Source organism: Myodes glareolus, chromosome 11 (assembly GCF_982192425.1).
Source record: "Myodes glareolus chromosome 11, mMyoGla1.1, whole genome shotgun sequence".
In the NCBI taxonomy this organism is placed as follows: Eukaryota; Metazoa; Chordata; class Mammalia; order Rodentia; family Cricetidae; genus Myodes; species Myodes glareolus.
In genome coordinates, this window is record NC_142036.1 from 51774924 (window position 1) to 51802222 (window position 27299).

Here is a 27299-nt window from a genome sequence, read left to right on the forward strand (position 1 = left end):
AACAAAGAACAAATGAGCAAAGGCTGTCTCTCTGGCCTTCCTCATGCCAGACTGCAGCTTCCTGGCTGTGGTCCACCCACTATGATTGTCCTTTTTGACTACCCTCAACACGAATATTAACCTAGTTCGCCCTGTAGAACAGCAAAAGAAACAAGAGAGATGGACAGACTGTTGTGTACTTGAATTTGTTTCCCCACCATCTCCTGAGGAGACATCCCAGAGATGAGTGCAGACCAGCCTCATCACCCCAGGCAATGGAGGCATCCTATGCTTCCAAGCATAAAATGAGACATCGTGAAGTACAGTGTCTGCATCCCTTTGATGTCCTGCTCAGCATTAGTTCAACTCCTCTGCCCTGTGCATCTTATTTCCTGCAAACACAATTGGAGAAGGATGCTCGAGAACCATTACAGTTTGGAAAAGAAGAGGCAAGTGCCAAATTATCTCAGTTCTCTTAGGGGAAACTGAGCCAAGTGACTGGGTATCACTTGGGCCACGCCCCCAACTCTGGCACAACGTTCAACCCTAGGAGGGGCTCTGCACTTCTGCCCAAGTCTCCTGCCACCAACCTTCTTACCCTTGAGATGTGCATGGCAAACAGGTTTTGCATTTGAGCATACATGGTTGTACAGTCTCAGGATTTAGCATCTCCTCCAACTGTGTTTTATGTTTTTCCTTCACTGGTCTGCCCAGAGTCCAGTTTCAGCAGTATCTTGTGATAATCCCATATTTCAAGTCTTCTCTTGCGCTGAGTAGCCTCTAATCATTGCTGAATGACAGAGACGATCAACCCATTCAGATAGCAGCTTCCTTATGTACAGCGGACGCAGGAAAGAGAAAACGAAAACAGCAAACAATCCCTCACATGAGACCATGTGCTCTTTCCCTAAGGAATCCTGCCTGCTACTCTTCCCTTGCCCTCTCTTTTATTTTTCTTTTTCATTTTTCTCCTCTCCTTTTTCTTTGTGTCCTTGTGTTCTGCTCTACCGTGTGTGTGTGTGTGTGTGTGTGTGTGTGTGTGCACGTTTTGTGTGTGTCTCTGTATGCCTATCTGTGTGTGTGTTTGTATGTGTCTATGTGTCTGTATGCGAATATCTGTATGTCTTTGTCTCCATCTCTCCTGTGCGCTCTGTCATGTGTGTGTGTAAATCTATGTACATCTGTGCAAGCCTCTGTGTGCATAAATCTATGTATATCTTGTGTATGTGTCTGTGTGTGCATGTGAGTGTGTGTTCTTTTTGGCAAGGGTATCTTATGGCACCTGCAAGAATAAGCAGGACAACACATAGATTCAGATTTCTCATCTCAGCTTTCCTATCCTAAGGATGATTTCCGTCACCGGAGGAAGGATGCCTAGAGTCAAAAGAGCTGTAACTTGTGCTGGCACCATCCACAGTGGAGCAGGCAGAAATCATGAGCATAGCAGACATGGGTGGGCTCTCCCTCTACCCCAGCTGACCCTGGCAAGATCATAGCCACCCACTGGCTAGCTTGGGCAAGTCTGCAGAATTTAAATACAAGTTGAAAAGAAAACTCAAGATAACACTTGTCAAGTCCTTATCTATGAGCAGTTTATTGGGGGAAATCATTTGCACTAAAAAGTATTTTTAAATAATCTGTTTTTAAATCAATGCACATTTAAATAAAAGTAGAATCACAAATACCACTGGCTTCTAAGACAGCTTATATACGAATGTGCAGATCAAAGCGCTCAGGTAATGATGTCTTGAAATAAAACAGATTTTTACATGTGTTACTGGTTCTTTGTCCCGGAGTTCTAACTTTGTTTAAGGTTTCTGACATACAGGAAATATTACAAATTTACACTTTCTCGATGATTTTTTTCCTCTTCCTTTCTCTTCTATTCTCAAACGTGTATTTCTATACTTAACCAAGTTAAATGTGTGCTTTACAAAATGTCATACTTGTTAGCATTGTTGGCCTCTTCTTAAAGGCGCTGTGGTAACTCATGCCAGGTGTTCCTTCAAAAAAATTTAAAAAGCATCAGATAGCTGATTCTATTTTTAGACTAATGATGACATAATTATCCTATCAAATTTGGGGTTTAGGGACTAGCCTCATTTTTAAATAAATCTATATTTTTGAAAGAAGTTTTCTGAGCAATGTATCCTTTTATAAGCAATGAAATAAAACTATTAAATTTTTGTGCCAAATCTTACTCTTCAACTAAATTTGAAATTTTGATATGGGTTTTAAAGACATCTCATCAGTCATGTTAATTTGTCTGTATGCCTTTATCTCTTACTATAAATACTACCTTATTCTAAATCACTTTTCATAATGTCGATTGAGCAATTAATATAAACCTGACACTTGGATCTACTTGGATCTTTGTAGTCTTGCGCAATGCAATCTAGTAGAGAGCCCATATTCTTTGTACTGAATCACCAAGGTGGTATCAAAAATAAAAGCAAAGTAAGATGCAGCCAGCCTTGTTACAAGATGGCATTTCAGCTAGGGATGACATTGTGTTGACACTTGCCATATTTGAGTCACAAAAGCTTGACATCTTAATTTAGCATTGTATTCCTGTTTGCCATCATTGTTAACAAAGCACTCAGGAGTCACACCAGCAAACCAGTCACTGTGAAGGCCTTAACAGTATTTCCACACTACCCATGCCGTCCTTGGTTCAGAACCTTGTCTTTGCTAGCTTCACTATCATAGTCTCCCTAACACTCATCGTTCAGTCTTTGGTATTTTCTTAATACACCTTTGGCACCTAGTTTTCCCAATCTACTTTTGTCAACAACAGTTCTTTAAATGAAATACTCCATAGGACAAAAACTTCGGACCCAGAGGTCAGACATCTCACTCAAACCTCAAGAACACGAGGAATTACTTCCAACAATGTCATAAATCTATCCAACTTGTTACCTCTTCACCCTTAGAACTGTAAAACACAGGAACTCATCTAAACCTCCCCACAAAGGCATTCTCGGACATTTTGTTGAGTGGGAAGTGATCGACTGCTGTACAAAAATCAGTGCAATGTTTCATCCCGGCACCTTCCGTGAGCTCTTAGCAGGATGAAGAAATAACATCATGTCTAAATTCTATTATTCTTGTCAACTTTCCAGGGAAGGTCTTTTTTAAACAATTATCATCCTATTAAAAACATATTTTGCCTGCCTACCCTTTCCTGAGCTTCACAACCTATAAAAAAAAGTAAGATCATAAATAAAATTTCAACTCTAAAAGGCCCAGCACAAATGTTAATCAACCCGTAGAACTTAAAGATGATCCTATATGCAATGCTAATTTATTACATTTCATTCTTAAAGAGAAAGTTTGTTCAGATCAAATAAAAGTAATCAAGAAGGAGGAAGAGGAGGAGGAGAAAGAAGAGGAAGAAGAGAAAGAAGAGGAGGAGGAGGAGAAAGAAGAAGAAGAAGAAGAAGAAGAAGAAGAAGAAGAAGAAGAAGAAGAAGAAGAAGAAGAAGAAGAAGAAGAAGAAGAAGAAGAAGAAGAAGAAGAAGAAAGTGGATGAGACGACTGGGGTAATCCAGTTGTTACATTGAGCAAGTAAGCTTCAGTATATACTGACTCCATCTTGAACTGCCATTCATGGTTAAAGGATACTAATGACAAACGACCATTTGGCACAGTGTTTGACAAGCCACAAAATTTCTGAAAGGACGGAACTCTCACTGCATGAATAAAATTAGATTCATTCCACCCCTAGTCCTTGGGGGTCACAACATTATCAATTTAATATGATTTCATTTTGGCTAATGTTCAATAATAGTAGGTAGAATTTAGATGGGGGAGTGACTTAAGAATCTTAACCTTATAGGTTGACCAGAGATCAATTCCTTCCTACCTCAAAAAAATTTAAAAAACCTTTTCTCCTAATGCATCGATTCACTGCTTTATGATAAAGTGGGTCTATTTTCCATTCAATGAGATGGCACTAAGGATTGTTGGGTAAGAAATACCCAAAGTTCTCTCCTCTCAGTTCAGCATGCATCTCATCACTGAGATCAAGTGCACTGATAATTAGTGTCTTATATTAACATCTTCACTATAAACAGTTCAGGCATTTAGAAACAAAATATCAATGAACTTAACAGTTACTTTAATTCATTTTATAAATAAGCAACTGAGAATTTTGCTCCAAGTGGTCACCAGTGTAGCCCATCCCGTAGATGGCATTCTCCGAAGTATAAGGCACAATGTGGTAGGAATGCAGCTCTTCATAGTAGAGAGACTGGGAACAGCACTCCTGGACCATAAACTTCAGCCGTTTTCTGGTATCCGAATACGCAGTCTTATAGGAGGGAGATTCCTTAAAGTATTCATAGCTCTCTTTCTCCGTCTCTAGGTGTATCTTCCTCAGCAAATTGTTAATTAACACAGACCTTCTTAAGTAGGTTTCTGGGTCTTCGAGAAACCTGAGCTTCTCCAGGGAAAGTTTGAGGATACAGGTCCTGTCTTCGGGTAATATCAGGTGCTAGGAAGCAAACAGAGCCATTACTCTCTGCATAGAGAAACAGAAGTGAATGCTTCACGTTTTCAATGACATTTGGGGGCGGGGAAGGGGGCTTTGGGAGAAAAATAAATCCTTACTTTTGGAAAACACCCATGGTAACCTTGATGTAAATCTTCTTCTTCTGCATATTTCCTCTTAAAGTAGGCTACTTTCGACGTTGTTAATGAATATGACGGTACTTCTCTTGGATAAGCTAGAACAAAACACAGTTGGGGAAAGGTCAGGTAGAATCGTGGCAAAGAGTTTCAGTAGGTGGAGGCCATTTGTAAGCAGAAATCCCGGTGTCCCCAGAGATGGCTACCTTCTCAACAAACATCACTGTTGTTGGCAATTGTCTTATGATTGAAATGCCTAGTAGCAGAAAACTACCATCATTTCAGATCCAAAATAGCTGGTTGCATTTAGAGTTCTGTGTTCATCTCCTTATGCAGCCACACAAATCAAATTCAAGTTTAATTTCATGCTTTTTTGGGCCAAAATATACCCAAATTTGACATTGGTATACAAAATACAAGGGAAGGAGTTGAGTAATTTTTCCCTCACTCTTTTTGCTAATCTTCCCAATACTCAAGTAATCAAAGTGACATAAAAGAGTTATTGACCCAATTACGCCTTTAAAAATAATGGTATAATCCCTAAAATCAATCCAAACAGTTGTCCTTACACCCACAGATAATGTAGTCTTCACCCCACATCAAGGAAACTTCTTTTTGTAACAGGCCGAGACCACACAGAAAATCACAGCCAATCACAATGCAGAGTTGTGGAGCCCGGTCCCAAGGACACATCTACAAAATGCTCCCTCACGCAAAGTTCGGGGAACATTGAAGAAGAGAGGGCAGAAGGATTGCAAGAGTCAGAGTCTGCTCTGAGACTGTGTCCTAGAAACATCAGAAGCTGTGAGCATAAAGTCTCGCCAGCATAATCACCCAAAGGAGAGCTGGACAAGGACCGACACGTCGAACGGGACAGGAAAAGGTCCAAGAGCCCTCAGCTCTAACAAAAAACTACAGGCAATTGAGGAAAGCTGCCAGTGGGGGAGGTGGCCCTCCCTACGGAAGAGAATACCAAGGTTTTGTTTGGTGCCATATGGTCAGCTCTGAAAACATACATACGAGTAACATCATATGGACTTAACAGGTTATATATAGGAATACACAAATATAAATATGGATGCTGTAACAACTGATGGGAAGAGAGGCCCACGAATTTGAAGGAGAACAGGAACGGTATTTGTATTTGGGAGGCTTGGAGGAAGGAAAGGGAAGTGAGAAGTGTTGTAATGAATATGCAGTTTCAAAAATGGACAACAAAAATAATTAATTAGCATAAGCCTATATCTTCCGGCAAAACCATTTTATATGATTATGATTTAGCCATCATCCTGACATTTGGCATAACTGAGGTTAGTCATTAGGAAACAGAAGGGAATGGCTAGTATAATTGGCTTAAGTGTAATATATGAAAGTAGGAACCTTTGTTTCCTCCTGGAAAATGCTACTGCAGCTGAGGATTCTGACTTTGAGGAAAAAATAGTTCTCCAAGATTTCCAAAGGGGTTCTCGGGATGTACTCTAGATGGCGCTGTGACCACAGAAAGGTGGCAATACAAGGGCTTTCAATTCAAAGCCGAGTGAATGCAGAAAACGAATGGAGTCCAGTTTGGTACTCATTCAACCCCCAGGGTCCTAAGCACACTCACAGTTAAACAATTTATTTACCCTAACTCAGACCCTCAAATATTTGTGCTAGAATCACTCGATTCACAAAATAATGAGTATGTAAAGACATGTGGGTTAAATACATTTATACCAGGACATTGGACGCTTTTCCTCTAAAATGTAGAGCTTTAAGGAGCTTAAGTATTAAAAATATGCTCTTCGATAACCTCCTTTCTGCGGCGTTGCCTTTGTCTCAGAGGCATGCGCACATAACCTTCACGCAGCCCTTCCGCAGCTGGAGGGGTCTCCTGAGCCCGCAGGGAAAGTTACAGGCCTCAGCTCAAGCATCCTAACTTCCCCCTCGGCTGTTGCTGTGGGTTACAGCCCCAAGAAAGCCATCAATTAGTACGGGTATGTCTCACTCAGGAATCCAGGATTCAAAGCGCTTGCATATGGGACCTAAAAGAGGCCCGTGCTACAGCGAGGACTCAGTAGCTGAAGCGCCACACATGGCTGCTGAACTTAAGAAACAAAACACTGCTTATGTAGATCCTTCACGGGTTTGAAAGGGCTGGGGGAAAGCGCAATACTGACCAAATAAAACAAATGAAACCATCACCAAGCCCAGTTTTCTAGGGCTTTTCTGCTTTGTTTTTAAGAGAATGGAACCATTAGGATCGCTTTGAACGCAAGTCATCAAGTTTAGTTTATCCCATGTGATGTCGACTATTATCATGCGTGAGCACACACGTACACATGTGTGTGCCTGTGTGTGTGTGGTATATGCATGTGTGTGTGTTCCTGTTTGTACACCTCTACATAAAGTACACATGCAAACAGAGGTCAGAGATCAACATGGATTTTCTTCCACAGTTGATCTGCACACTACATTATGTATTTGAGAAGGGCTCTCTCACTGAGCCTGGATTCTCAAACTGGCTAGACTAGCTAGCCAGGAAGCCCTAGGGACCCTCTTACCCTCACTGTCTCAGTATTCGGATTACAGGGCCTTGCCACAGCCTGGCTTTTACATGCGTGCTTGGGATCCAAACTCAGGTCTTCATGTGCATACAGCAAGCACTTTACATACTGAGCCATTCGTGTCCCCAGTCCCTAACCCTACTTTGTTGCTGTTGTTGTTTGGGGGTTTTCTGTTTTGTTTTGTTTTTCGAGACAGGGTTTCTCTGTAGTGTTGTAGCCTGTCCTGGAACTAGCTCTTGTAGAGCAGGCTGGCCTCGAACTCACAGAGATCCGCCTGCCTCTGCGCCTCCCAAGTGCTGGGATTAAAGGTGTGTGCCACCACCACGGTCCAGCTTTATTCCTACTTTTGAATTAGCCGTCTAACTCGTTGATGTAATAGTGGTTCTCAAATGTTAGCACACATGAAAATCCCTTGCAGGGTTCTTTAACATAAACTGCGTGCTGAGCCCTACTGTTCTCCCTTTTCATTGGGTCTGGATGAGAAAATGTGCACTTTTACCCCATTTCCAAATGAGATCCATGCTGGCTTGCCTGGGCCACAGTTTGAGAACCTAAGTGTTGCAGCACAGGGCAATTGAACTAGTGGGTAATGAAAGTTAACTCAGCCAGTCAACTGGTAGCCAAGAGATGGGCTGGATTGTGGCTATTGCTTCCCTTTATTAGCTTGGGTGCTTTTTTCTTTTTCATCATGAACAAAGCCAGCTCACATTTTAATTACACAGGAAAGAATGAAGTCCATATTGAACAGGACTCCCTGGGTTCACCATCAGAGGCTTCAATGCCTGTTACCAGCATTGGTGCTTAGGTAGGTTATGATTTCTCTTAGTGAGAGCTAGTGAATTACTCTAGTGAAGGGGAGAACAAGCAAAGACTTGGAAATAGGAAGCACAACTTTGCCATAAGCAACCTTGTTTCAATCTATATAGTGTCCTTTAGTAAACATTGACTTGCTTCATCACCTTAAGTATGGAGCATTTGCAGCAAAAGGCCCTTGGTAACACAGTGGAGGACAAAATTTAGCTTGGAGAATGAAGTGTCAAACTTACTATTCTACTTCCCTCTTCCAAGATATCCTTCAAGGAAGCTATTTCAATCTAACAAATTGTATGTGTGTGTATACATATACATAATGAATTCATACTCATAATATATATTACTCTATATATAACATAATGAATTCATATATATATATGAATATATTCTCTATCTATATTCATTCTAAGGATTCTGTGTGGCCCTATTCCAGAAATTAGCCTAAACTACAGAATGTATCAGCGCTTGGAAATACAGTGTAAACATTCCAAGGTCTAGACCTGAGGCAGCTCCTCCTAGGCAGGGCTCTTAGTCACTCGGTTTATTGTTCTTGGGGAAACACTCCCACTGCTGGCTGCTGAACCTCTGAGCAGCTTTCACAGCTGCTGGCAGCTTGGCAATCCCCTCCACGCTAGCTGCCTGGCTCTTTGCAATGTTTTCCACATCACTTTTTGGAAGATGGTTTTAGCCACTTTGAGGCTAAAGTATGTAGCTAATGTAAGTTGCTACATCTGTTTACTTGCTGGATTAAAACTCCAAAGCTTCAGAGCTGGCAGCTACCCTATTGATCATGCTGGTCAGCCTCCTCTGAGTCCAGATGAGGAAACCACGGCCCAGAAGAGACTCTAATTGACAGCCAGTTGTGTGGCTAAGAGTTGGGGGTCTGGAAGTGGGGGAAGGCATAGGTTTATCTCCAGCTCTATAGCTTCTTGGTTGTGGGACTTTAAACAAATTACCTAAACTTGTTACAAATATCATTTATGGGGTTAGAAATACACTGACTCCTGTGGTTATGCAAAGTAACATCACACCTAATATATGGTAACCCCATACCAAGTCATAATAATGAATGCCAATAGACCGAGACAAGTCACACAAAAGCCTGGCCCACCTCCACCCCACTAGCTCAGACCTAAAGCTCATTGCCACGACCCAGAACTCAGAGGCGATGGCTATTGGGTGAAAGCTTTCAAGAAGATAGCTCAGGGAGTCAAATTGAAAGACATTATACAACTCCCACAGCCTCTCTGAGAACGTTGTTTCTGGTGTTTTACTATTGGTCGTGCATTGGGGCTAAAGAAATGTGAACTATCTACTAAACGTTTAGTTCATCTCCTGGATGACTCATTAGTGCTGATCTGAATGCCCAAAGATGTCCACTTGCTGTGACTGAGTAGACAGGAATAAATGTGCTTGTGTCCCTGCAACCAAAAAGCTTGTAATTCACCTAAAACCCAATGCATAACCAAGAGCAACATGACTATATGCCTTTAGAGTCAGCATTCCGAGTTTACAAATTACAAAATAAATTGAGCTGAGCTGGAATTTATTTCTGAAGTGAAACAGCTAATGCTGGTTTGAACATTAAAATTACTTCTAATTGTCATACCCTCTGGGTCACACAAAATGTCTGTGCCAGGCTCCATGCATGTAAGTGTAAGAATGTAAGAGCTCAAGCAAGTAACACAGCAAAAGCCACAGACCAGACTGGCCCACCGGTCATTAGAGATCTGGCAGGGCAATTCATATATATGTCTTTAAATAAATGCTTAAAATCCGATTACAAACGATTGCTTCCTTATTGCTCTGCATTTGCCTCCAGGCAGCTGGGATCCTGTTAGCATTCAAGTGATTTCATTTGGTAGGAGGCCCAGGGACAGTACATTAAGGCAACATCATCAGCAAATTAATTTATAAACACTTTGAAAGGGCAGACAACAGTAAAAGAACACTCAACTAAGTAATTTATTTTTTCTTAAGTCAAAGTAGAAGCCCAAGAAAGAGCAATGAGCTACACTGGACCAACAGCCCATGCCTGTCACAGACAAAGCATGGCCTTATCAGGTCTCCTTTTGTGATGTTAGCCGGGCATTGGCCTTTGAAAGTATAAGTGTTCTGTTTGTCTAAACCAGGCTCAGTTGAGAGGAAAACTATCAGACATGATAGTTTTCATCCTAAAAGCCAAAAATCCTTTTGTTTGGGATTATCTAATCTAGGCCTGATGTTGTAACTCGGTGGTAGGGCAGTCACCTTGCATGAGCAGGACTTGGGTTCAATCCTCAATGTAACCAGAGAAACACCAAGCAGAAATAACAACAACAGCAACAACAACAACAAAGAGAATTATCTCATCTGACCCTGATAGCCATAGTTTGTGGTCTTGCTGCATGGTTTAAAGCATTCCACCATGACAAATTTCAGCTCTGTCATTTGTTTCGTGTCTTCAGGGTGTAACCTGAAAGAGCCTGAGGTCTTTTTCATGGGTGGGCGGGGGGGGGGGGGCAACAACTTCCAATTCACTGATGTGTATGTCATTCAGCTGAGATGGTGGTTTACAAGCATTTTCTTCTGTCTGTCACACACACCCAATTTCAGCTCAATCACTGTGATATATCATGATTGCAATGACCCCTTTTCAAAACATGAATATGTAGCCTACTCAGAAACATCATGTTATATGTAGGACATTAGTACCCTCCCTGGTGTGAAGCACGGGTTACATAAAACATGAGTGTGTTCATGAAGGCAGATGGGAACAAAGTCCAAGGCTGTACTGGCTTGCTTTCCGTGGACAGATAGCTGTGTTGATATCTAACAATACTGCATCAGCTATCTTCACTTTGTCAATACCCCCCCGCAAGCACCCAGCACCTTTCTGGATCATATGATGCTTTCGGGATGATATGATGCTTTCGGGATGATATGATGCTTTCGGGATGATATGATGCTCTATGGTAGCAGAGCTCGGTGTCAATGTTTAGCTCTGAATCAATGGAACAATCTGTTTCTTCAGATTTATCATCCATTCCAAGCACAATATTGATTCTATTGGTGGTTTTGGATTACCAACAAGTTGCAGATTCTGGAAGGCTTCCTTAGGAACTTCCAGAGAGACTGATAGCCAGTGATGTCTCAAGATAGCAGCAGCCCTGTCTGGCCTGAGATTCCTGGGCCCCTGGCATAGTTCCAAGCACAGAAGTAGACTACTGAACAGAGCATTAGCCATCCCACAAACCCATCTTGTTCTACTGATTACTGAACCAGGGAAAATGGCATTAAACAAGAGGTGACCAGCCAGGCAATGAGGAAGTTACGCAGCACCTCAGCTCACTACTCCAGGACGTTAGTCAATGACAATGACAGAGGTCAAAGGCCATGAGCTTTGAGAGTACATCTTGTGATTTATCACCATCTGGGGGAACGGTGCCCCCCTATTCCTTGCACCCTTCCCCTTAGATGTGGGAATGACAGAAAATTGGCCACACATCTACAATTCTTGATATGACTTCCAAAAATTATCTCACAAATAATATCTAGAGAAAGATTCTAACTCTCGTGGGTACCGAGGACCTGGGCTTGGGGAGAAGAGTTTAGATCCCTGACCAATGCACAATAGAGGCCATTTAGATAATCCTAACCAGTATCATGGGGCTGGGAAGACGACTCACCAGTTAAGAAAAACTGTTATTCCAAAGGTCCTGAGTTCAATTCCCAGCAACCACATGGTGGCTCACAACCATCTGTAATGAGATCTGGTGCCCTCTTGAGGAAGACACCTAGTCAGTTGTCTTCATCCACTTAGACTATGAAACCCAACATGGACAAGGTCAACAGAACCGCCACATACGGGCTGCCCATGCATGCTTCAGCATTGCCAGGGCATAGATTTCATTTCATTTTCAACCAGTCTCATCCACTGGCTCCTTTGTTTGTATATCATCCATTATCATATCTTATTTAGGTGTGTCAACGAAATACTCCCAAGGCCAGGTTTGCCTCAGTTGCCCAAGAAAGTCTGTGTAAAACTCAAGTCAGAACCACCACTTGCTTCTCTACGAGCCCTCGCTCTGGTGTTGAGACGTTCTGCCTCCCACTCCCGTGGTGTCAGTTTTGAGTTCTTAACTAGAGATTCTCTAGCAAGAAAATCATCTTCAGCAGTGGGGCGCCTTCCTTCTACAGGCATGGGGCATCCTTCAAGAGCATTGTGCTCAAGTTCAGACAACCATCTTCCGAAGCCACTGGCTGTCTTACCTAGATGTGACAAGTAGCAGGAAGGGAAAGAACTGAGCCTTTGGGCTCCTGATTCCCACTTCTCTTGGGAAGCATCCCCAGCCTTTTCAGATCCTGACCTATCCCTTTAGACAGGCACCTGAAGTCTCACAGACCTCTGGTACAGCCCTGCAGAGTGACCAGTTTCAGATCTACGCCTCTTCCCCATCCAATCACTAGTATTTAGAAGTCTCCTATCTCTCCATTAAGAAGACTTTCTCTTGTCTCCACAGTTAAGAATATAAAAGTAATTCCTTGGTTTATTCTAAATATAAGGCTATCTTTGACAGTTCTGAATGCAACACTAGTAAACTTTTGGTGCCTTTCACTTAAACGCCCCGTTCGTCCCTCTAAGAATTATTTCCTAAAATTGAATGAGTCTATATTGGTGTCTTTGTATAATTTTGACCGGCAAAAAAATTAAAATAATTGTGTTAGACTAAAAGAGGGAGGTAGTGTACTAGAATTATTTAAATAAACAACTTATTTTTTAATGTAAGTTAAAAATGTAATTTTTAATGTAAATTCAATATAAATAAAGAGAGTTAACAAGACTGGCTTTCTCAGTCCCCTAAGCCTAACATGAAGGCAGGTTTTTCTTCCTTTGTCTCATGCTGAAAGTTTGGTCAGTTCACACCTGCCTCCATTTCTGAGAAGGCTATTTTTCATTTATATAATCTAAATACATAAATATTTTTTATTTCATATTTATGTTGTCATGTGGGTTTCAGAAGCACACACTGCTTTGGAAGACAGTCTAAGCTGGCTACGCACTGACTTCCAAGCATGCTTGGGACTTGAATGTTTTTCCTGTTGCAACTGAGTCGTGAGCAGCGAGCCCAGATCTGGAAGCCTCGATGGAGATTTCAAAGACTCCACTGTGTTTCAAAGCCTCTTCGAAGCCTTACAGGAGCTTCACGACATAAATCCAAACATGAATGTCGGTGCGCACCTAAAAACTTCCTGACCGAGTGAGCAGCTGGAAAAGGAAGGCTGCAATTAGCTCCCAGTTCCAGCCCTAGGCTGTTTGATCTCAGCTTGATCTAATCTAAGCATCATATCCCAAGCGCGCACGCGCACGCACACACACACACACACACACACACACACACACACACACACAAACACACTCTTTATAACCCAAAGTGTGGGCGTGTGGATGGCAGCTACACTGAGTAGGGTACCTAGAGCCTTCAACACCAATGTTTTCTTTGGTGGATTCACTGTAACTGTGGAAGCCACCAATGTTTCTAGGATTAAGTGTCCGCTATCCTGACACCGTTTATTTTTTTTATTTATTTAGGACTAATTGTTATGACATCAGCATATTTTCAAGCAGACATGTTCACCAAAATCTTTACAGTACATATTCTGCATATTACACTTTCATGATCAAAATTAAGACAAAAATTTGAGAAGCACTTTGACTTTTTGATTGTGACAGTGGTCTCCATGGACAACAGCGTCATTGCTAGACATCAAAGGACACAGAGGTTTTACATTTCTACGTATATCGCATAAGAAATGATATATATGTATAATGCGTGTATAAATTACAAGACTAATGCATATACATAACCAACCATTGTGGCTGCTTTGCTCACACACTCCTGAGAATGGGGCCACACACCAAACACTTACACAGCCCCTGGAAGACTGCAGTGAGTCCTATTAGTCTCCATGGATTTGTTCCTCACAATAAACTATGGCAATTATCATAGAAGAAGGGAGAAGCCTGGGTGGTACTAAGAGATAATGAACTCTGCAGTTTTGGGGTGGTTTATATATGGTAACCTCATCCTACTATTATTAAACTATAGCGACTTCCATAAACGACCATAAAAATGAATGATTTCAAAGTTTCATGACATTTATGAAGCCACATAAAATCAGAAAGAATTTTTGAATGGGAATCTGAATAGATTCTCTCCAACCTCTCATCTCTACGGAGGTTCATCTTTCTGAGTTTACCATTTGCTGGGCTAGTCACCTCTGGCAGGGTACTGCACAGAGATTGCTCAGTATACCAAGTTTCATAATGCCAGGAAGCTGAACATTCCTTTAGACATCAAATTCAGTCTTATAATTGAGAAGAAAGTAGTTAATTCTTCTATCATAAGTCTTCATGTAAATTAGCATTCCAAAGGTCCCCACAACCTCCTATGGCAACTTGAAGAATTCCCTTGGTTTCTTTCACCCCAGACCCACACTGCCAGTGTGCTCAGAAACCTTCCACTTGACATTTTCTGGGATCCAAGTTCCCTCCCTTGGCCCACCCAAATCACAGGGGTCTAAGAGAGGAAGGTCTGACAGCCCACAAAATGTCCTTTTTACAAAAAACCTTTATTGACTTCAGCCCAACAATGGTCTGTATAAACAGCCCCTTCTATTGATCCTGTGAGTTGCCACGATGCTACATTAGCATTTATTTCTCCGAATACATATTTAAACAGTAACTTCCCTTCAGCCGGTGATTACCTGGTAATGCTGACTCAGTCCGAACAGTGTATGTCTAGAACAGCCTCAGAAGATTTGGTGAGAACCCCCCTTGGCACATGGGGCATGTCTCACAGCCTCGGGCTCATGAATGGTGTCCAGCGATCTTGAAACAAGGAGACATACTGGCATAAGTCACCTCTACCGAATCAGGGGGCGCAGAGACATGAGTTAGTTATCAGGGCAAGAGATGGCGTGAGAGGGCTGGGGGTTGGGGGTGGGAGACTGAGACGTCTGAGGTGGGGTCGATCTGGAATCTGGGTTAGATAGAATGATAAACCTTCAAACTCACACAATCACTTAAGTTTGAGATGGAGCAGGGTCAGCTCCCCCTAAGAGGTTTGGAAAGTGCCCGATAATTCATAACTCATCACACCAGTTATTTACTGGTGATTGTTTGGGGAAGATTGATTTTCAAAAATCACAGCCAGCTCTTGCCTGATCTCAGACTGTTGCTCTCTCCAAACACCACAAAGCAATTAACTTGAACCACGGTAACTTGGTCTTTCTCTGGCATAGTGACTCTTTCTGGCACGGTTCGAAGTAGCCAGACGCTGCTACACGTCTGAAGATAGTTTTCAGCAAAGGGTTCCGTTTAACCACACCTAGTCTGCATGGCTGTGTGCTCATGGATCTCATCATCTTCTATATTTAGAGAGACGGGCTTTCCAAGGGAAGACGGGCATCCAATAAGGACGGTCTCATCTAGAGAGGTGAGTTACTATGGTTACTGCTCAGGAGGCTGAGGACCCGGGAACGGCTGCTCCTGGCCAGATGGACCCTTTCCAGATGAGGACCTAAAACAGAAGCCTGCTCTCCAAACGTGTTGACCGAGCCTACTCCGTGTCATTTTGTCCATAACCACAGGCTGCCTTTGGGCGCTTGCTGCCTCCAGCTCAGCTCTCCAGCCTCAGACAGCCAGGCAAAGCAAAATCAAGGGGGGTGGAAAACTTCTGAGCACTAACCGAACAGTAGTGAGCCGAGGGGAGTCTCAATATCCAATCCTAGGATTTAAAAATCAAATCAAGTTATCCGGGACCAGTGGCTGGTCACTTTTCAATGGCTGGGGGCGGGGTGGGATCCGAGGCCAAGTCCCTAGCCACCTACGCTAGGGAACGCGTCTTCTCTGGGCCTTGGGGTCAGATGCCTGGCTGGAGGGGTTCTGATATACATTACGAGGGGGCCACTTACCCGAAGACTGCGTGTGCAACTGTTTCGCAGCTCCTGTTTTTCGCAAAGGTGTCACTCTTCGGACGGGCTCTGACAGCGACAGCGGCGGCAGTGGCGGCAGCGACTGCAGCTCGGCGGGGCGGCCGGCTCCTGCAGGTCGTCCCTCCTTCTCTGAAGCGCCTCTCGCTCGGGCTCAGAACGCGAGGCGGGCGCGCGGCTTTTCTAGGCGCGCATTGGACCAAAGGGAGCAGATGTTATCCGGTTGCTAGGAGCGTTGCTAGGAGGCGATGACGCCCCTCCACCACTCCCAGCAACTTTCCTGAACGGCTCGAGCACCAGAGGGGGCTGCTGAGAACCAGTCTGAGAGCTTATACCTGGAGTGGAGGCTGGGACAGAGGGGTCCAGCCACGCGCCACTAAATTAGTCCTAGAGAGCTGGCAACGCGGGAGAGTCGCGGGCTTGAGCGTTGAGAGGAGCCTCGCGTCCCAAGAAACGGTCACTCTCTGGAGGCTAGATGGGTGTCCCCATGGAAATTGAATTTGGGGACAGTGGCGGAACAGCACTTAAAGGTGTGTGAGCTGAGCTGAGCTGTGTGGGATCCTTTGGCTCTGGGACTGTCTCCAGCTGCGTTCTTGTTTCTCTAAGCAGGGTTGAGCAGTTGACGGATTTGGAAGAGAGAAATATTAATGCATGAAACTCAACCCCAAATCTAATTCCTTCGGATACCCGTATGGCTGTCTCCTGACAACGTGTCGGAGATTTGAGGGTACAGAGTAGGGAAGGGGTTTCCCATGGTCTAAAGTACTTCATTCAAGTAGACTTTACTTAGATCTGAGAGAGGAAAATAAACTCTTCAATGAATATGAAATTTTCTGTAAAAAGTAATCGCAGAACAGATATGAAGTTGGAAGAAAGATATCGGGGTTTCCAGGGCAGTGGTCCAGGGAGTGGAGAGTGGACACGATCAATCTGCATTGTAAATCTATATTAAATTCTTAAGGGACAAATAAAACGTATATTTCTAAATGCACCCCAAAGGGTACTTACTTTCACAAAGAAACTGGGAGGAACTATATGTGTTTCAGTCATTTTTGCTTTATTGTAATTTCCACAAAGGTTTGTGTGGTCTCTGACTTTTGGGTAGAGACTTTTTGATTTGTTGTTTGTATTCTTAGCCATTGCTTCTCATTGTCGCTGTTGCTAGTGTTATTTTTATCAGGGAAAGAAGATGGTAAGAACCTCAAAGTGGAAGCATTTGAGAAGCCAATGAACAAATTCAAGAAAGGAAGACAAAATACCAAGTAAAGACATTTTTGCCCAGCGTGACCCCTTGATGATAAATTTCCCCTAAGGAAGAAGCACAGCCTTTCCCTGGCTCCCTAGAGAGTTAGGCCAGGGTCAAGATAGAAGTCAGCGCCATTGGAATCACTTACAAAGAAATATTTAAATTCAAGACAGACCTGTGACACAGCACTGAGTTAAATACTGTGATGGTAGCCATCTTCAAAGCAGGTGGGGCTACAGTGTGACTCCCCAGCTCAGAAGCCTTCCATATCCATGCAATGCCTCTGTCAAACTTTGATCTGGGGGTGTATTTGCCGTGAGGTTGGAGAAGCTGGCAAGCTGCGCTGGAACTGGGCAGAGAAGTAAGAAGTAGCCAAGGTGGGCTAAAGAGCTAATAATCATAAAGTTACTGCAACGGGGACCAAAGAGGGACTCTGAGAGCAGGTCAGATACCCCGCATCCAGCGCATTCAGCGCATTTAGCGCATCCAGCGGTATGTTGCTAGGCTACTTTGTCATTGGCCGCAGCAGACTAAAAGGGACTGCCATTTCTTTTCTTCTCCTCTAGCTCTTCCTCTGGGACTCTCCCTTTGACCTTTAGCTTCCAGCCACCCAGGACTCTTCTCTACCTTGTAAGGAAGAGGTTTCCAAGGACTCCAGTGTTGTGTGCACGGTATTTCTTTCTCTTTAATGTGCCTCCTCTCACCTGGTTTCCTCCCACCCAGCCTGCAAGTTGCTGTTTCAATACATCCTCATTCCAGCCCAAGTCATGCTCACCCAGCCCACCCTACACTACTCCTCCTGCCACATACTAAGCTAGTTCTCTCTGTGAGTGCCTAGCACCCAGGGCCAGGTGTATGCCAGGGAGCCCCGCCGAGCCTGTGGCCAAGATGTCCTCTGGGTCTCTGTTTTCCTGAGCTGGGTAGCTGTTAGTTAGCTAGAGCCCCACGCTGGGGGTAGCCAGGAGCTGCTGTTGTGTTCAGCTAGAGGTGTGGGAAGACTTAGGGAAGCACTGTATTTATGCACTGACTTTGTTTCCTTCCCAAAGACCACTGTCTGGTCTCCCTGAGCGGCAGGAAGTACCCAACCTGGAGTCAATTTGCTGTTTTCCTTAGCACTCAGTCCTAGTCCTCTGACCCGAATGTGAGTCCTCTGAACTGAGTGGTCTTCTCTTTCCTAGCAATGCATCCCCACAGGCTGGGACAACAGCTCACTCAGCGAAGAATTTACTATCAAAGCCCAAGGACCTGAGTTCAGTGCCCTGACTCACCTTTAAATGTTGAGCATGATAACATGAGCTACCAAGGCAGATCACTGAGAAACACTGCCCACCCCACAGGAATGGAGGAAAACCTCAGTAGCAGAGCATCTGCCTAGCGTGTGTGAGCCTGTAGATTATGTAGTCTAAAAACATATAAAAAAAAAAACCCACCCATAACCACATGCTCTATCACTATGGAACCAATGCAAAGAAACCCTTCAGGGGAGCTACATGGGCACACATGCAATGTATCTGAACTGATCAGGGAACCTGGTTCGCTGTGATGCCACTTTCAAGTAACTGCTCCATATCCCTTTCATTTAAGGCTCCCCTAAAAAAAATTTTTGACATTAGAAAACGTGAAGGAAGCATCAGGGTGATATCAGGATGACAGAGTGGCCTTGTGACAAAACTAGACACAGAAAAAAGGTTTAACTCATAATCCCTGCAGGCCCATTGAAATCTGCAAATATTTGTGGTGTGTCTTTGGTGACCACATCTTGCTGCATATCCTAGGCCTGTTTTGAACTCTAGACTTCCTGCCTCAGCCTTCTGAGTGCTGGGATAACAGGCAAATGCCACGGTGTCCAGACAATAGTAGATGGAACGTCCCAAACACTTCTCTCCTGCTAGCTTCCATTCGAGCAGTATTTCCAAACTCTCCTGGAGAAATAGCTCCAGAGACCATAAGGAGTTTTAGGGTGTTTATATGATTTGATTCATCAGTCAAATGTTATCAGAGATAGTTAATATTTTCAAAGAAACTCTACACAAAGCACTACAGGCAACTAAGGACTGCCAAGAGAGGGAGAAAAAGTCTTCCCTAGGGAAGAACACACCAACTGGTTATCCAAGGCCAAACAGTCAGCCCTGAAAATAAACATATAAGTGACATTGTACAGACTGAGAAGGTTGTATTTCTGTATTTAGGAATATATATGTATATACATGAATTCATATAAGAATAATTAATGAAAAAAAGAGGCCATGAATTTGAAAGAGAACAGGGAGCAGTGTATGGAAGGGAAATTGACATATCAAGAAATAAAAAAATGTAAAAGGGGATTTCATATTATAAATAAATCATGCTATGGAGCTTAAAACCTTCCATATGGGCTAGGAAATACAAGGGAAAAGATCTCCATGGTCATAGGAAGGGTTACTATTTCAGCCCTTAAGGATGGCGCGTTTCAGCAGAAGTGTCACGAGGCAGCCATCCTAGGCAGAGTTCTAGAGACTCCAGATGACATATTCTAAACTTAGTTACCCAAAGACCTGTTTCTTCGGCACTCTTCTTTACTTACAGCTTAAATTGTGTATTTTGGTACCTTCATATACCATCTGTGGTTCACTGTGGCCCATATGTAGGAGCATCTAGCCTTGCCCAGGCTACCAGCTCAGAGCAATTTGCCATGGACTTGGAGCCTTCATTTCGGTGGTGTACCCACCGTCCTGAAACGCTTGAAATCCAACATGACTGTTGATGAACGGGCAGATGACTTTGGCCAGCCTATATGGTCCTTGTACACGCATGGGTGAGAAGGAACTGGGGTTAAAATGGAGCTCAGCACCACCAGGTTTGGTTGTGACCACCAAGGTGTCCTCACTTATGAAGAAGCTCATTTCAGAAGATGGACAAAAGAAAGGATGCCAGGGTGTGAGATGCTGCCTAGAGGATGCTTGCTATTTTCAGAACATCTCCCCGTTAAAATTCCCAACACTTTCAAAAGAAAAATGTATTGCGTTTTTTTTTTTTATTTTAGTGTGTTTGCACATTCATGACCATGCATACCAGGGTACATGTGTGGATGTCAAAGGACAACTTGTCACTTTCATTCATAACATGGGACTAGGAGAGCAAACTCAGGTCTCTGTGGCCTGATTTCCTACCATCTTAAAGACATCTTTAAGTCTTAAAGACTTAAAGAACTCTGTAGAGTTCTGTGGCTGATCCTGGCCAATAGAGTTTGGGCAGAAGTGTAGCCCCTAGATCAGATTGCTTCATTCTCTCTCATGCCTTTCTTTCCCCCCTGTTGACAAGGCAGAGTGTTCCCTGAGAACACATTAAGACTCAAAGGTGGCAAAGTCTCAGACAGAGAGGCACTCAGAAGAAAGCTGCATGGTCAAAAAAAATGGTTCAGACTGTGGAGTCAAAAAAAAAACCTTTTTGGAGCAAATATGCTCACATTTAGGACAACTAGTGATGATAATGCCACAAGCAACACAAAAATAGCTCATCAAAATAGTGGGGGGAAAAACTGTTCCCGGAGGGTCTAGAGAGGAGTGCCGTGCTGTCTTTCAGTCTGAAGGATTTGGACTTGGTTTCTGTGCCGTGCAGCCACTGGACTGGAACAGCTGGGCTCCCTCTCCTTGGTGCTCCGTGCATCTCAACACTGTAAACTAGAGATGAGTGAGCACAGTGGGGGCCAGGGTAGCCGGACAAGAGTGTCCCTGGAGGGGAATCACCTCCACTCAGCATGTGAAAACCTGCACCTGCCCTCAGAGTTGTCTAGGTGCATTTTAGTAACCCAGGTATGGTGATGTTTGCAAGGATCCTTGCTTACCTGTTATCAGTGTCCATAAAAGCCCCCATCATTCTGAAGCTGAATAAATCGTGTAATGCTTATGGTTCTGACACGCATGTCTGCAGCTGGGATAGTTTTTGTATATGGTAAAATAATATCATTCAGGCTCATAAAATTTACAAGGTGCTGCAAAATACCTTTTTCAACATTAAAAAAAATTGACACAGGTACATACAAACCATCTGCTAAAACTTTATTGACAAGACCTGTACAATAACAATGCTTTTTACAAAATCAGACTGCTTCTCAATTTGGAGCTACCATAGATTCAGTTTCGTTAGACATTTTGAACAAACTGAGGCTAATGCTTGTGGGTTTCATTTTTAAACAAAATGCAATTCAGATTTGTCCCCATGCATTTAAATATCTAATACAGAAACAGATTTCAGACTGCATAAATGTGCTTTTCCACATCACTGAGACTGAGCATCTTCTATGATTTGTCGAGGGAAAAGCTGTAACTCTTCCAGGCATGAATTTATTCTCTATCACAAGCAAACACTTTCATACATTTCTAATGGCCTCTCAAAGGTTGTTCCCAGCACAAGAGGGTTGACGTCCTACACCTCTCCGGTAGCCTGGTAGAGACACGGGACCACAGTGGCTCAGCAGTGGCTCAGCACCATCCATACAAAATTGGGAACAGTACAAAAGTTAGAAAAAGTACATTGATGCTAAGTTTCACAGTTTAAAAACACCAACGCCTATTCTGCCATGCTAATTTGTCACTGACAGAAGTAACTTTAGAAATGGGGAGGGTCATTACATCCTGTCTGTTCTTCAGACAGACTGAGATGTATGTCATCTAAGCTTTTAATGGGGCACCCTAAAGCCAATGACACCATGCTGGGAGAAACAGAGGACTCCATCCAGAATACACTGATGGTGCTTTCTCTCTGCTCCTCTCTCCTCCTCTCCCTCACATACAGCCTCTTGATCACACAGGTGTAACATGACGGAGGGGGACATACAACCGAGGGCAGGTCTGAAATGCCTGTGAAGTTCCGAGACAGGCTCAGAGCAACTCTTAACAATAGCCTGGCCCTCAACAATAAACTTATCAAAAACTCTGCTAGTGGCTTGGAAATCTAGGTGAAGACTCAATTTTATCCTAAGAGAATACTGTAAATAAAATGTGTAAAACTGCTGCTAACCATCAAAGAACAAGAGCAGTGCAGCACACAGAGATGGTACCTGGCAGGAAACATGAACTTGGAAGAGATGATCATGCCCCTGCATCCTCAGTATCCAGTCAGGAGCAGAGCAGCCCTGGGAAGCTCTCCCTACTGAGAACAGCATGCTCCACCGTAGGGTAAAACCTCCTGAAGACGGCTCCCGAAATAGTTACATGTGCTCAGAATGAATGAATCATTCACATTTACATCTTTTATGCAAGTTCTTCAAGGACACCCATCAAAAGTTAAGATATGAAAGAAAACCAATAAAATATTTTAAAACAACAGAACCGCACACGGTTTGCATATGGCGGAGCAGAGATGTGCGAATGTGAACAACTGTTTCAGATGCCATATGAAGACTAAAAAAATCAGAAATACTCAGATTTATCTCAAGCCGTGAACACAAAATATTGCTATGAAATCTTGGATATTCCTTAAAAAAATGACTTTTTGATCTTTACTTTTTCTGGGAGATAATAGAAGTATGTTTACAAAGGAAGTGATTATGTGAATGAGGAAGGTTGTTGGGGCAAGGGGGGTACAGTCACATTCTTAAGCAAAAGGGATGAGGTAGGTTTCAGAAGCCTTTTTTAGTGGGGGATGGGATGGGGTGAAATTCTTTCCATAAACTCCATTCAGATCCCATTTTGGAGAATGGGGGTGGGGGGAACTAATTTAGTACTTTCCCTGTACTCAAATTGTTATAAAGAAATTATGCGCTCAACTCAAAGATGGCAAACCCATGAATAAAACTGGAGTCGTGATTTGTTATGTCGTCAGTGTTTAAAGAAACAAACCTGGGCCAGCAAGATGCCACGAGTTGAAATCCTTGCCATGCAAACCTGCCGACCCAAGTTGGATCCCTGGGAACCAAGTAAAAATGGAGGAAGAAAAATGACTCCATGAAATTATCTTCTGATCTCCATAGACACACTATGGCATCTTCTCTACCCATACACATCATGCCTACACACACACACACACACACACACACACACACACACACACACACTTAAAAACCTTTTAAATCAGAACCTAACACATTATTTTCTCAGAGGCAGAATCACTGAAGAATATTCCAACTGTAACTTTTAGTCAAATTACTGGCAGAGATCTAAAAGTGTCAATTGCTTTGATATAGCAACATAATAAAAGTGAATCTGACCTTAATATAAAAATAAAACAGCTTAAAGTCTCCAAAAAGCATGTATGTCTCCAAAAATTCTGCAAAAAGTGTTTTCCATCTAGGATCTCATCCTATATCCACAGTAGGGGCTCACAATGCTTGTTATATTGAGAACCTTAAAGACTTATTTTGTTACACCCTAGTGTAAATAAGTAAAATGGACTAAAAACCCTGGCTGATGGAAACTGGGAAGGCTCAGGGGACTTGAAGTTTGCCACTGTTCTTAAACCTCATGAGAGGAAGGCAGGGTACCAGAATGCAGGCCTTGTTAATTTGCATTCAACCCTCACTACTCAGTTATACCTACATCTTTGCTGTAGAGCCTGGTCCACAAGTGGCTGCTGGCACAAACCATATAGACAGAATTTGGTAATGGTCTCAGATTCGGCTTATCGGGCAGGCCTTTTCCTCATTCACTCTGGGTGCTTTTTGGGCTCACCATGCCAGCACCCACCTGCTTGTCACAGGTCACCCATTCTGCATGCAGTAGCTCACTTTTTCCCTCAGAATGCAGAGCTTTCAGGTGCTTAGAAGCAGCTGTTAATCAATGTGCATTGCTAACAAAGGCAACGTACATGATCACAACACCTCTCTCTGCAGAAATGACAAAGGGGAGGCCATATAGACTGGAAACAGAAGGCAGCTTCAGATCCAGACACGGTAGCAAACGTTGGATCCATAGGAAAGAATCAATTTGTTTTTCCTGTGATGATTCACATTCAAATGGGTCCTAGCAAATGGGATTAGAAGCAAAAGTAAATAGGTCGTAAACCGCTGCATGCAGACAGGAGAAGAGTATTCAATGCTTAAAAGAAATGAGCTATCAAGGCATAAAAAGACACGAAAATGTAAATGCAGACTGCAAGTAAAAGAAGACAATCTGAGAAGTCTGCACACTGATTGATTCCAACTATGTGACATTCTGGAAGACAAAATTACAAAGACTCTCTAAAGATCAGTGGTTGCCAGGACTTAGTGGGAAGAGGGGATTCTGCAGGCAGAACACAGAGGCATTTTAGGGCAGTGAAATCTTTAGGAAAATAAATATGAACATTGCATGTGCTTCAAAATCCACAGAATATACAACCCAGGAAAAGCCCTGTCATGAACAACCCACTTCCTGTAAGGATGTGTTGGCATAGATTGGCTGATTGGACCAGACCCAATGCCATGGCAGACAGAATGCTGACAGTGAAAGGTATGTGAATGGGGGTATGGGTAGGTGGGGACTTTAGATTTTATTGTGAACCTAAAATCACTCTGAAAAAGAAAGTTCATTATTTTTATTAAACATACGACAAAAGCATCATAGTTTAACCTGAAAATGCAGTTCAAATGTCATCGGTACAAATTTTTCACAAGAGAGTTTACACATTTTCTCTCTTCCTATTTAAAGTTTAAAAAATCTGAATAAAATTATATTTTAAAATTCTGGGAAATACTTTGTAGTTTATAATAATAAAAATCAACGTATGGCTGCATTAGTTGGTAGCATAATAAATGTTGCTTGATACTATGGAAGAATTGAGCATTAGTAAAGGTTACTATGGGGTTCAGGGAAATGTAGCAAAGTTAGTGAGCTCTGCCCATATGACCACATGAGGAACCACACTAATTCTCTTATTAAAGAAGTGGCTCTATATAATGCAAGTCCTTTACATAGAATCACTTCTGAAGAATTATCTTTCTCTTCCTGAACACGTCCCTCGATTAATCAGAGTGTAATTGGCAATTTCAGGTAAGATGACAACACTAGAAGGCCCCTGTGTGACTAGGTCAACAAGAATGGGAGTCAGCATAAGAAAGAACAGGGCCGGGCAGTGGTGGCACACACCTTTAATCACAGCACTTGGAAGGCAGAGGCAGGTGGATCTCTGTGAGTTCGAGGCCAGACTGGTCTACAGAGTGATTTCCAGGACAGGCTGCCTGTCTCAAGAAAGAGAGAGAGAGAGAGAGAGAGAGAGAGAGAGAGAGAGAGAGAGAGAGAGAGAGAGGCAGACAGACAGAGAGAGAGAGAGAGAGAGGCAGACAGAGAGAGAGAGAGAGAGAGGGGAGGGAGGGAGGGAGACAGACAGAGAGAGAGACAGAGAGACAGAGAGAGAGAGACAGAAGGAAGGAAGGAAGGAAGGAAGGAAGGAAGGAAGGAAGGAAGGAAGGAAGGAAGGAAGGAAAAAGACTCCATCTCAAAGACAAAAAGAAACTCACAAAGACAGAACGACAAGAGTTGAAAACCGCAAGACAAAGCTGGGCATCCCCATAAAGAAGGTGAGGCCAGCACAAGCCCATGTGGGAGACTCCCTGGCCAGGGTAGGAGGAACAGCTTAGGTAACTTTCTGGTGCCTTTTCTCAACTATCAAGGTCACTGTCAGATGAGATATGTGTACTTCCTTTGGGCCATGGACTGGATGACACATAAACCCTGCTCAGTAAGTTGTTGTAGGTCACCAAAGACTGACTTAGGTAGCCTCAGCTGAGATGTGCTTAGTGGACACTTGTACTTTAATAATGTTAAGATTGATAAGCAATAAATCCACTTGGGAAAGAATCCAACCTGTGTCCTTTGTTATGAAATTGGAAGTAGCAAGAATTATACCCAGGACGAGGGAGCTGGCTCAACCAGAGCTCACCCTCAGTAAGGGTGGGGGGCAGGGTTGGTCCCTCGAACACAAAACCAAGTTATGTTCAGATCAGTTTCAAATCAGCACAAGAAAGCAGATGTTAACCCATCTTCCATGTGAAAACAACCTGATATTGATCTTACACATTTTACAAGGAGGCCCCCAAATGTACAGTTTTGGGGGACTGGGGTGGGGGCATGTCATTGTGCATAGTGCTTAGTTTTATAAAGACAGTTGACATCACATGCTCTCTGACAATATTCGCCCCACTTCCTCCCTCCCACTGGTTCCCCTCTTTCTTCTATCTCCCTTCTTCTTTGTCGCATATAAAAATGGTTTTGTCTATAAAGTCTAGGCTCCAAAATAAGAGAAAAATATGCAATATTTCTCTAACTACATCTGTCCTAACTTTCTTAACAGAATCTCAGTTAACTTTCACTAAAAATTTAAAAAAAAAAAAAGGTCAGTAGAGTTCTCCGTTCAGATCCTCACCCGTGTCTCCTAGAGTTAGAGGCTCCAATCCACACATCCGAACAGATAGGAGCAGCCATTCCTGCTATGCAGAGCCTGTAAAACTGTGTCATGCCTGCCTGTACAGAGCTGCAATCCTCCTGCCTTATAAAGGGAATTCAAGATTCAGTCACAAAAGTTCAAATCCCTATCTAAACACCATCTCCTGCTGTAACTCATTTCTTTGCAGGAGCGGAACGCTGCATTCCTCCCTCTATAGATATAAAATACCCATTTATTTTGAAGGGAAGCATAAACTGCCAAGGATATTTATTCCTTAACTAGACACAGAGTAATAACTTCTAAATCCTCTCCCCTTTACAAGGGAGAAGAAACTATGGTAGAAATATATTAAGTCCCAAATTACAAGATAATAAAAGTAAATTTTTGCTTGCCTGCAGCCCTTGTCAGAATCAGCCATGAAAGGAGAGGCTATTTAGAAGCAAAAATATTGTGGAACTCTTTCATTCACGAGTGTTCCTTATGGTCCCTGCCCAGATTCAAGAACATTCTAAGCCTCTGTGACTTTAGTGAATATGTTTTGAATGCATCCAAAAATTATTAAAAATCAAATGGATAATTTAAGGGAAAAATTAAGTCATCAAAAATTTCACATACATCTGGCGACACCATGGGGAAATCTGCCTTCTCATGAACCTCCAGGTTGCTTGGTAATATTATCATATGGTAGTAAGAAGGAAAAGCTCCCCTGAGACACTTGAGGCAGCATCAGTGAGCACTCGAAAGCCATTCACAGAACTCAGCAGTGTGATTCT

At 42.9% G+C, this 27299-nt stretch overlaps 1 long non-coding RNA gene across 1 annotated transcript; it reads right to left on the reverse strand.

Moving 5' to 3' along the window:
• Positions 1–1546: 1546 nt before the first annotated feature.
• Positions 1547–16082, reverse strand: LOC125387988 (uncharacterized). Its single transcript, XR_007228064.3, has 4 exons — positions 15924–16082; positions 14715–14838; positions 4591–4706; positions 1547–4474 (listed from the first exon to the last, which is right to left on the reverse strand). It is a non-coding gene; the product is annotated as an uncharacterized LOC125387988 (long non-coding RNA).
• Between the last annotated feature and the right edge of the window lie 11217 nt (positions 16083–27299).